General features: G+C 37.3%; 1 pseudogene; it reads right to left on the bottom strand.

Annotated features, from left to right (window-relative positions):
* The window catches only part of LOC136272941 (talin-1-like), a 220,999-nt pseudogene extending 214,341 nt beyond the window's left edge, over positions 1 to 6,658 (bottom strand).
* Between the last annotated feature and the right edge of the window lie 4,788 nt (positions 6,659 to 11,446).

Genomic DNA, 11,446 nt, shown 5'->3' with positions numbered 1-11,446 from the left:
CAATTCCTAATAATGATGCATAGATGAAGTAAATTTGTTAAGATTACTTTTTATGAGATAAGGATTTCTATGCGTATGTGAAGTAATTTAATTCTGAAAGAATGAAAACTATTTCTGCGAAAAAGGTGATTTTTTATGAGCCAAGTTAAAATTTGAGATGAAGTTTGTTTACTGTTGACATAAGGTTGCCTATTCGTCAATTTCTAAGATAGATGTAACTATCTCGGTGGATGCCATTTGACTCTTTATCCACTTATTCTGAGATCAAATCTGCTTCCGACTTAAATTTTGTCTATTTCTGAGATCAACTTTGTCTGCTGAACAGACAGATCTGCATACCTTGGTGGACGCCAGCTCCTGGCTCGAGTCTGTGATCTGTCTGATGGCGTTATCCACGTCTCTCTGTCCGGGAAGGGCGTTCACACAGTTGTTGAGTGCACTCGACACAGCCTTGGCCACCTGGTTAAGTCGAGCCTGGTTCTCAGGGTTTTCTGGGTCGTTCATGGCTCGCTTCGTCTCCTCCAGTAGATGCGTCGACTTGTCGATGACGTCGCGGGCGCTGTCGATGACCTGCCGTCTGACCTCGATGACTTCTGAGGTTGAGGCGACACCGCACGTGGCTTCTGTCAGCACGCGGAGAGCGTTCGCGGTGCCCCTGGCTGCTACACCCACGTAATTCTCATTGCCCTAAAAAATCACCATATAGTGGAAATATATTATATAGATAAATATATAGATAAATAAAATCCAATTCCCTGAGAAATGACCACAGGGAAGACTGTGTGAAGAAAAGTCACAACAGAATGAAATCATGTCATATATATATTTTACCGGTATACTGTTCACTCCGTTTTTTCTCATATCACAAAAATTACAAAAATGGGGGTAAATACGTTACTTTTTCATTTGCATCAGTCATCTTGTTTCAATTTTTGCGTATCATATTTTTTGTGATGTCTTATTTTTTTACAGCGATCATCTATTAACAGAATATATCAAATGCTCTATATATTCTACAAAATTTCTGTCTCCATTATACATTTATCTGTGTTTACCTGTGAGGCAGCCGTCAGTAGCTGAGCCATCGCCGATCCGACGTTCTTAGAGGTGGAGCCAAGTTTCATGGCCGACGCCTCCACCTGAAATACGTAACAAAATCATGTATCAACTCCATTCCACCATATTACAATAGAAAGCCATGATACAATATCAAATCTCCCATTTATATAATAATCCAAAAATATCTGACACTTTACACCCTTTACTTACTTTTTTAGTAATGATCTTATTCACTAAACACATGCTACTATCATTAAATATTCATGACCTTTAACCCTGGCCTGAACATAATACGAATGATCCACTTCACTTTACATATAATCCAATTAACAAATGCACTATGTATACACATGCTACTATCATTGAGTATTCATGACCTTTAACCCTTGACCTGACTATATCACCACCATGACGTTTCCCTCTTGGCCTTACTGTTTCACCGGGTAGTGGCACAAGGTTACCGCTGTCAGCGGCTCTGCGATACTCCTCCAGCTCGCGGTCGAGTTCGGTCAGCTGATCAAGCGTGGCGTCAACCTCCAGTGAGATACACATCTCCTCTGCCTTCCCTGAGGCGGTTCTCAGCTCGGCGAGCGCGGTGGTCATCGTCTTCACTGCCAGGTTCATGTTCATGCTTGCGGCTTGATCTCCAACCGTTGGGGCTGCGGCATTTGCGGCGGATACCAGCTGACTGGCAGGCTGTCAGAAGAAATGTGGCCAGTGAACCGAGATGTGAAACTAGTGTCTATTATAATAGCTATGCACATCATATCATTTTGATAAAATAAATAAAATAAGTTAAATATAGCACAGAAACCTTAGTTTTAAGACATTTTCCCTTCTCCCCCAAACATTACATTTTACAGACATTGTACTATCAATGTTTGATTTTTTTTCTTGCCAAATGGTCTCCCTTACAATTTGTACTTTATACCTGTATAAATTCCTTGCTGGCATTGATCAGTTGTAGCTGGGCTGTAGCGCTGTCCTGGTTTGTCTCAGATCCCCGGAATCCTTGGATCAACAGAGGCAGCTGTTCATTCATGATCTGTAGAAGGAGAAGAACATGTGATAGTCTCAGCCAATAAAATACAACAATACAAGAAGGACACACTATTATTTCCTTAGCCATTATCATATATAGTTTTACAAAAACTACAGTCCCAATCAGCCAATCATCGGCAGCATTTGGAAGACACAATACAATATTCTTAGACAATACTTTAATCCTCTGGAGAAACAGAAGGAATGCAGATACAATGCTTAGTCATAGAACACAACAGGAAGATTTGACCCCTCGACCTTTTGCCAATCAATTATAACCCAGCAATTATCGGTGTTTCAACATTCAGTGTGTCTTGTTTGTCATCTAACAACTTCTGTAATAAGAATTATGGAATGATAAGTGACCCCTGTTTACCTGGCATTGTTGAGACAATTACAGCAGGATTTAAACCAAGAACCTTTAGCTTACTGGCCAATCTACTATACCTCCCATAGCTAAGTGTTTCCACCATTATGTAAATTGAATTGGGACTTCATTTATTGATAAGAATTATGGAATGATGTCCCCATCACTGCTTACCTGACACTGTTGAGTCAGTTGATGTTCCGAGGTTTTGTTAGTGTTGGATTTGTTAGCGTTCTTTGAGGCGTTAATCAGCTGTGTGGTGGCTGAGGCGGTACGACGCACAGCGTTCTACAAAACATAGCTATAATCTCTTAAAGCCCAATTACATATTAAAGTACGATTGTAAAATACTAGTTTTACAATCCAATTACATTTCAAAGCAAGGTTGTAACCATAATACACCTAAATGACTCAAGTAAAGTCTCATCACAAAACATGATTGTAATATCAAGCCATCATGTCGTATATCATTTACTGCAATTAAATTACAGGTTTTAAAGATTATTAAATGACACTTAATGAGTCTCTGACCTCTAGCCTCCTGATGAGTTTCTTTTTGTGGGCATTGCTGCCAGCGATATTTGTCGTCACAGTCAGGATCGTGTCCACTGCGTCCTCGTGGGACTCCCCAGCCTGAATATCAAAAACATGCATTTACTACCTCACTGCACAGAAGAGTTCATGATCTTGGTATCATTAAAGGCTGAATGCTTTGTATCAAAATATCCTTAAAATGTGTTTGTCATTATAACCAAAAATTCAGTGTAATAATTTCTTCATTTTTTCTTAATATTGTGTAACAGGTCTATCTCAGAGAGAGAGAGAGAGAGAGAGAGAGAGAGAGAGAGAGAGAGAGAGAGAGAATAAAAAGCTACAGAAAAAGAAAACAGTGACTATCCCACTTACCGCGGTTGGCCCTGCCCCCTTCTTGATGTGCTGTAGCAGGTCGTTAAGAGCCTGAGTAACCGCGGGGGCTGCGGCGCCTAGGTCGGCCAGAAGCTTGTCATCGCGGCAGGACTGCTGGGCCGCCTCCACGATTCCCTCCACAGAGTGAGCCACACCCTTTGCGGCTTCTATCAGCTGTTCCTGACAGGCCGGGCCACTGATGGTCGGAGCCACCACCTACAACATACATAGTGATACAATATAAAACGGTGTTAGTACCAACAGGCAGATGTCATCCTAAGAGATTATAATTTCAACTAATAGGACTTACTGAAACAAATGGATAAATTCAACCAATAGGACTTACTGAAACAAATGGATAAATTCAACCAATAGGACTTATTGTAACAAATGGATTAATTCAACCAATAAGAGCCACCATCTACACCACACTCAAAGACAGTATTTGCACTTAACATACAGGATCAATAAAAATCCAAGGTCTCAACAAATAGAATAATCTCCATCCTACTGGATCAATCCTACCCAATAGGATCAATCTCAGCCTTTAAGATCAATCTCAGTCTATAGGATCTATCTCAGCCTTTATGATCAATCTCAGTCTATACGATCTATCTCAGCCTTTAGGAAGACAGTGGCACTTAACACATAGGATCAATGAAAATTTTAAGGTCACAACAAATAGAATTATCTCCATCCTACTGGATCAATCCTACCCAATAGGATCAATCCTACCCTATAAGATCAATCCTACCCAATATGATCAATCTCAGCCTAAAGGATCTATCTAAGCCTATAGGATCAATCTCAGCCTATAGGATCTATCCCACCCAATATGACCAATCCCAACTCAAGGGATCAACCTCATTATTTTGGATAATTCTGACCTATAAGATCATTTCCAGAAGAATTTGTCAAGCAAAGGGATTAGTCTGAACCTCATGAATAATCCCAAAAAGTCAGATCCAAACAAATGGGTTAGTCCAACCAATAAGTATCAATCATAAAGAATTCAATAGTCCAACCAATAAGTATCAATCATAAAGAATTCAATAGTCCAACCAATAAGTATCAATCATAGAGAATTCAATAGTCCAACCAATAAGTATCAATCATAAAGAATTCAATAGTCCAACCAATAAGTATCAATCATAAAGAATTCAATAGTCCAACCAATAAGTATCAATCATAGAGAATTCAATAGTCCAACCAATAAGTATCAATCATAAAGAATTCAATAGTCCAACCAATAAGTATCTATCATAAAGAATTCAATAGTCCAACCAATAAGTATCAATCATAAAGAATTCAATAGTCCAACCAATAAGTATCAATCATAAAGAATTCAATAGTCCAACCAATAAGTATCAATCATAAAGAATTCAATAGTCCAACCAATAAGTATCAATCATAGAGAATTCAATAGTCCAACCAATAAGTATCAATCACAAGCCATGATATATAACTTGTACCTTGCTACAAGCTTCGAGGTGAAATGAGGCTAGAGTACAGACCGTCGCCCGGCCGATGAATTGTTCTGTGATGTACATGGATAAACTACAAACTCCGACTTATCTTAATACACACCTCAAGCTTATACTGTATACAGGGAAATATTCACCCCCATTTTATTTTTGACCATTTTTCCCCTCATTGTCAGCAAATCATCTCCTATTTAACACAACTGTATCTTGGCAAAAAGAAGACAGGACAAATTTGCAAGTGTAGAAGGGTGAAAGAAATACAAGGCTACAATAACCCTGTGTACAGTAGATGAACAGACGTACCTTGGTACAGGCCACGAGCTGTCGCGAGGGCACAGCTGGTCGCCGAGCTGATGACCTTGTTCTGAAGCCCCTGGTCCTCGGTGGTGCTGGCCACACTCTTGGCCTTCAGGACAAGCTGGGCCGTGGCATTGGCCACTGCCTTAGCAAGAGCTAGCAATGTCTCCTAAAAATACAACACCATTCATATCAAATCTTATGATACATGTACATTTAAAATGATAATGTAGATTCCTTATTTCATGTAAGTCTTAAATTTCAAGATTCAGCTGCATCAAATCTTGAGTATATGAAATTGCTATGCCAAAGTTTCATGTGATTTTACGTGATGTTTATACCTTGCGTTTAATTAGGAATCTACAGTTTTTTAAAACACAAGAAATACGTCTTTCTGTTATATACATTCATTGTTAATTGAGATGTTACCTTACTGATATCAATTTTTAAGAAACAAATCACACAATTAGCCAAAGACAATTAATCAGAGCGCCTCACCTGGTACATCCTGTCCATGTCGTCGGCCGTCTCTCCGATACCTGTCATTACTTCCTGTGACGCATCGCCGACCGTCTTACCTGCCGCGATTAGGTTAGATTTACCCTGTCAACACACAAATTGAATGTATATATATAAACAAGAGATGTTTGTGAGACACTTATGCCCCCCTCCTTTGGAAACATCCACAAAAAAAATTAATGTAAACAGCAAATATTTGGAATTTTTCTAAGCCCAAGGGCCATAACTCTGTCAAAAACTGCTCTTTCATACCCAAAATCAAATTGACCTTGATATTATTTAGATAAACCTATATACTAAATTTCATATCAATATATGCACCCTCTGCGAAGAAAATGAGTGGAAACTGCAAATAGCTGGAATTTTTCTACGTCCTAGAGCCAAAACTCTGTCGAAATTGCTCAATCGTACCCAATATCAAACTTGACCTAGATATTATAATGATAAACCTGTATACCAAATTTCATTTCAATATGTTTATCCTCTGCAAAGAAAATTAGCGGAAACTGCAAATAGCTGGAATTTTTCTAAGTCCAAGGGCCATAATTCTGTTGAAAATTGCTCAAACGTACCCAATATTGAACTTGACCTAGATATTATCATGATAAACCTGTATACCAGATTTCATTTCAATATGTTCATCCTCTGTGAAGAAAATGAATGGAAACTGTTGGTGGACCGACCGACTGACCGACCCACCGACCGACCGACCAACAGACAGCAGCAAAGCAATATGCCCTCCCTTCTTCAAAGGGGGCATAATAAATGGAATTAAGTAAATATCTGGTTACATTTGTCCTATTTACATGTTAGTCAGATATTCCAAATATTCAAAAACACCACAACATAAACAAGGGCACCGCTAAGGAATATATAGTTATAGACCACATTCTACTAACCCTCCATTACTACAAAAACTACCTTTTCTTTACCTGTACTAGATCTAAATTCATGTTGTTGATTTGAACTGCTGACTTTCACTTTGGTTTCACAGAAGAGAAGCAGAAGTAGTTATTGTCAAGTCGTACATAAAATTTGTAAAAATTGTGTTATTTTAACGATATATTAATTAAAAGAGTAATCAACTAATTGAATTGAAAATCCACAGGGTTTGTCCTTTGACCATGCCAAATAAGTGTACGAAGTTTGATCAATATCAGTGCAAGAGTTTTCTTTTCAAATTGTTTCCAATCTGAACACACGCACAGCAGCGATGCTATATCCCCTTCGCAAAAAGTTGCGCGAGGGGATAATAACAAACATTCAAACACACATTAAGCTATTAACTCTATTAACTCATGGTAACGTTGTCACGCTACTTTCGCTCTGGGTTATTGATAACTATTACTCAAAAACTTCAATTGATAACTTGTATACAAATTTGATTTTGACATTGATTTAATGAAATAATTAATTTGTAATAGTTTTAATGGTTTGGAAAGGCACATGCATTTTTTATTTGTTATTTTACAGAAGTGTGCAATCTATGATAAACCTTTTTAGTTTTGAACGAATTTTGTCATAATGTATGCCCCCCTCCTTTACAATGGTTACCTGTACATAAAGCAGATTGTATGTATAATTCTATGTTACCTGTACGTATATCAGATTGTATATATAATTCTATGTTACCTATACGTATAGCAGATTCTATGTATAATTCTATGTTACCTGTACGTATATCAGATTGTATATATAATTCTATGTTACCTGTACATATAGCAGATTGTATGTATAATTCTATGTTACCTGTACATATAGCAGGTTGTATGTATAATTCTATGTTACCTGTACGTATATCAGATTGTATATATAATTCTATGTTACCTATACGTATAGCAGGTTGTATGTATAATTCTAGGTTACCTGTACATATAGCAGGTTGTATGTATAATTCTATGTTATCTGTACGTATAGCAGGTTGTATGTATAATTCTATGTTATCTGTACGTATAGCAGGTTGTATGTATAATTCTATGTTACCTGTACATATAGCAGGTTGTATGTATAATTCTAGGTTACCTGTACATATAGCAGGTTGTATGTATAATTCTATGTTACCTGTACATATAGCAGGTTGTATGTATAATTCTATGTTATCTGTACATATAGTAGATTGTAATTTGTAGCATGTAAAAATAATGACCAAAAGTTGGCCCAACTGCGCATTACCAACAATTAAATGAGATCACATGTTTTACCTACGTTGGCCCACCCATGGCCCAACAATGTTACGCCACAAACACTTAGTTAGAATTCATGGCATGTTAAGATGTTGGCCCAACATCGGGCCAACTGCGCATCACCAACAAATAAAGATCATATGTTTTACTTTTGTTGGCCCAACGTTGGCTCAACATTGTTACACCAACAAACACTTAGTCGAAATTCATGGCATGTTATTATGTTGGCCCAACGTTGGGCCAACTGCGCATTACCAACAAATATAGATCATATGTTTTATTTATGCTGGCCCAACGTTGGCTCAACATTGTTACACCAACAAACACTTAGTCGAAATTCATGGCATGGTAAGATGTTGGCCCAACGTTGGGCCCAACGTTGGGCCAACTGTGCATTAATTACCAACAAATAGAGGTCACATGCTTTACTTATGTTGGCCCGACGTTGTCATGCCAACAAAGCAATCAATGTGCTATGAAATATGTGTTATAATGTAGGCCCAACGTTGGGCCAACATTGTGTGCCCAACGCCAACCATCGACCAACGGTACAACCAATTACCAACGTTGGCCCAACGTAGTCATGCTATCTGGGCTATAACTTCTTTCTGTGTGTGTTGCTATGAGTTGCTGTATGTTGCTGTGTTACTTTATGTTGCTTAGACTTACCCATCTTGGTACAAATGGTGACCATCAGCTGCCCCACTATAACTTCTTTTTTTGTGTATTGCTATGAGTTGCTGTATGTTGCTGTGTGTTGCTTAGACTTACCATCTTTGTACAGATGGTGACCATGTGACAATGTTTTTACTGTAAATGTCTTTCCTGTTCCAGCTTGGCCTGTTATCAAGATATTGTGGTCATTTTCCGCAATGTTTACACATTTTTCCGTGTCGCTGTCTATTTTCGCGGGTTCTACTTACCGTATGCATTCGAAACATCTCTGACTTTATAGGGAGAGCCGCCGCTAGGCGTCGCGTTGCTCGATGCAAACTTCCGTTGCCTTCGATGAAATGGAATGGTATCGAGGACGTTTCGGGTCACTGGGTTGTTAAAACGGCATGTATACTGATATAAAATATAGGGAGAAGTCATCGGATCATTTTGTGACCTAGTTCTCGCCACAAACCGGTAGACAAAGGGTATAAATTGTTGAAAATAAACTGTGAATTGAGCCCCCCCCCCTGAAATCTAAGATGACGAGCTCCCTGCACACCATGTGACCATCACTGTGACGTCACTCACAAAGTGAAAGTAACAGGATGTAAACAATGCTAAAGCAGTAAGATTTTCTCACATGTATACGTGTATTTTTACACACAAACGTATAAGATTAATAATATTTTATACGGCCAACTTCAAAGTAACATAGTTGTGAATGTGATCGTTATATATTAACCATGTTAACGTATATAACCTGGATACCCCCCCCCCCCCCCAACACACACACCGAGCTGTTCGTTAATTTTAAAGGCAGGTTGAAAACAAGAGTTGTTTGCTAGAAGAAACTTTATCATGAAATAAATTGAAAAATTTTGTAATTTGATGTAAATATTTGATATAAAACCTATGTTGTAGTGCCCCCCCCCCCCCCCCCCCCGAACATCCCCAGCAATCCTCCACTTCTAAAAGCACACAGTATCTTTTGCATGCATTCAATAACTTCTCATTTAATGCCTTAATTTTACACAGTGTTAATGTTGTGAAGTAATGCGGTTTATTATTGCAAATCCAACAATTGTTTACCAAACAAGAAGTACAACATACGGTAATGATCAACTGCATTTAGTGTAGGTGACAATTCAGTTGCAATTTGTTTTAATAAGTTAAAATTATTTGGTAAATGTATTCTAAATGTGCCCTGAATATATTAAGTAATGCATTAACATATGCAGGGAAGGTATAAACAAAATCCCCTCAGTTTATTGTTAACAAATAGTCAGATAATACATGTACTATGTTGGTGGGAATGTGATAAATTGAATGTTAAAGGTGAACACCGCTCGTAAATAGGCACCATCACACAGATACCTGGTATATCAACCCTTTGATTTTGTTATACTCGATTGCACACCTGAAACTCGTGACTGACATGTAGTATTCCTTTCGTGGTCTTTGGATTTTATGCATTTATTATTCTATGTGCATATTGTTTGTAAATAATGCATTGCCCAATTTATTTGATGTTAGTATTCATTTGGCTTGAAAAAAATGTGTAAAATTTGATAATTTCATCGCAACCGAATAACAAGGCGAGACAAGATGTGTGTCCACACAGGTGAGACCTCTACAGTGAAGTACTTTAAACTGTTCAAAGGTCTGCCCCTTATATAAGGGTTGTAGGGACATAGTGATGAAAGAGAAATATGGCCAACAGTGCCTTACACATATTTAACATGAATGTGCAGGGGATATACATATGCACTTCTGTATTTTAAGTATCGCCTGAGGAGGTGAGAATAAATTAATCGAATCCTTGGCTAACAAAGAGGATTAAGATGGTGCAATATTTTTGCCTAGCTATTGGTCTGAAGTGCAAAATATTTATTTAAAAGAAAATTTATTTTAAACAAGATCAAGGCCTTATGAGTCACTTGAGCATAAATGCAACCATGTTTATGGTTCATAGAATAGGAATTTCATAATTGAATTATAATAACTGATTAATAATTATTTTCATGCAATATAATCAGCAAGAGGTAAATATCTTGCTCAAAAAGATTCTCAGAGTGATGATGGATCAAACAAATTAATTATTTTGATAGTTCAAATGTAACCAAGCAGTCAAGACAAGATGTTGGTAGTGAATCTGATGAATTTATTCATATAAAGAAAAACAGCTTTGACATACAAAATACATTACCTTAAAAAATGGGGAAAAAATGTTAACAGCTTCAAACTTAAAAAAGTTTTGTTATGTAATCCTTTTGGGTTTTTTTTTGGCTCTTACACAAGATAATGTACTTTTAAATTGAAAACAATCCATTAAGTTTGAATTCAGTAAAGCTTACTTGCTCATCCCTCTGGTGCATTTAGTTTGCCTGCTAGATATGCCAGGTATTACATTTTTTTTTACAGGTCAATGCATATTCCCCATAAGACCAATCGCCACTGACCCTCTCCCCCAATTTCATTTAATATCTTACACCTTCTACTCATTATTAAAGATATTGCAGTGTAAAATAAAATATAAATATTACATCAAGAAGATTAAAATGTCTTTCATGCCGAGTTATATTATTCAAACACAACAACAGGTGGATTGATACTTTTCTGCTTTAGTCTGATTGTGATATAGGCAACTTAATGCATTGGCTGTGCTGTGCAGATTATCTGATTACAAAAATAAATTGAACACGGTCAACATACCCTACTAGAAATTGGCAAATCTTAATGGTGAATTAGAAACCTTATGAGCTAGATTTTGATTTAATGTAACTCCCTGCAGACTAAATTGTATAATCATTGAGCTTAATTTCAAGTAAGCTGATGGAAAAAAATATATTTAGTTGATATTTCTTAATTCTCTGTAAATTACAAATACCCGGTACATGTACTGATATACATGTATTACATACTGATACTTAATT

The sequence above is a fragment of the Magallana gigas genome, chromosome 1, assembly GCF_963853765.1.
Source record: "Magallana gigas chromosome 1, xbMagGiga1.1, whole genome shotgun sequence".
Lineage (NCBI taxonomy): Eukaryota > Metazoa > Mollusca > Bivalvia > Ostreida > Ostreidae > Magallana > Magallana gigas.
Note: the sequence above shows the minus strand (reverse complement) of the source record. Positions and strands in the feature narration are given on the sequence as shown.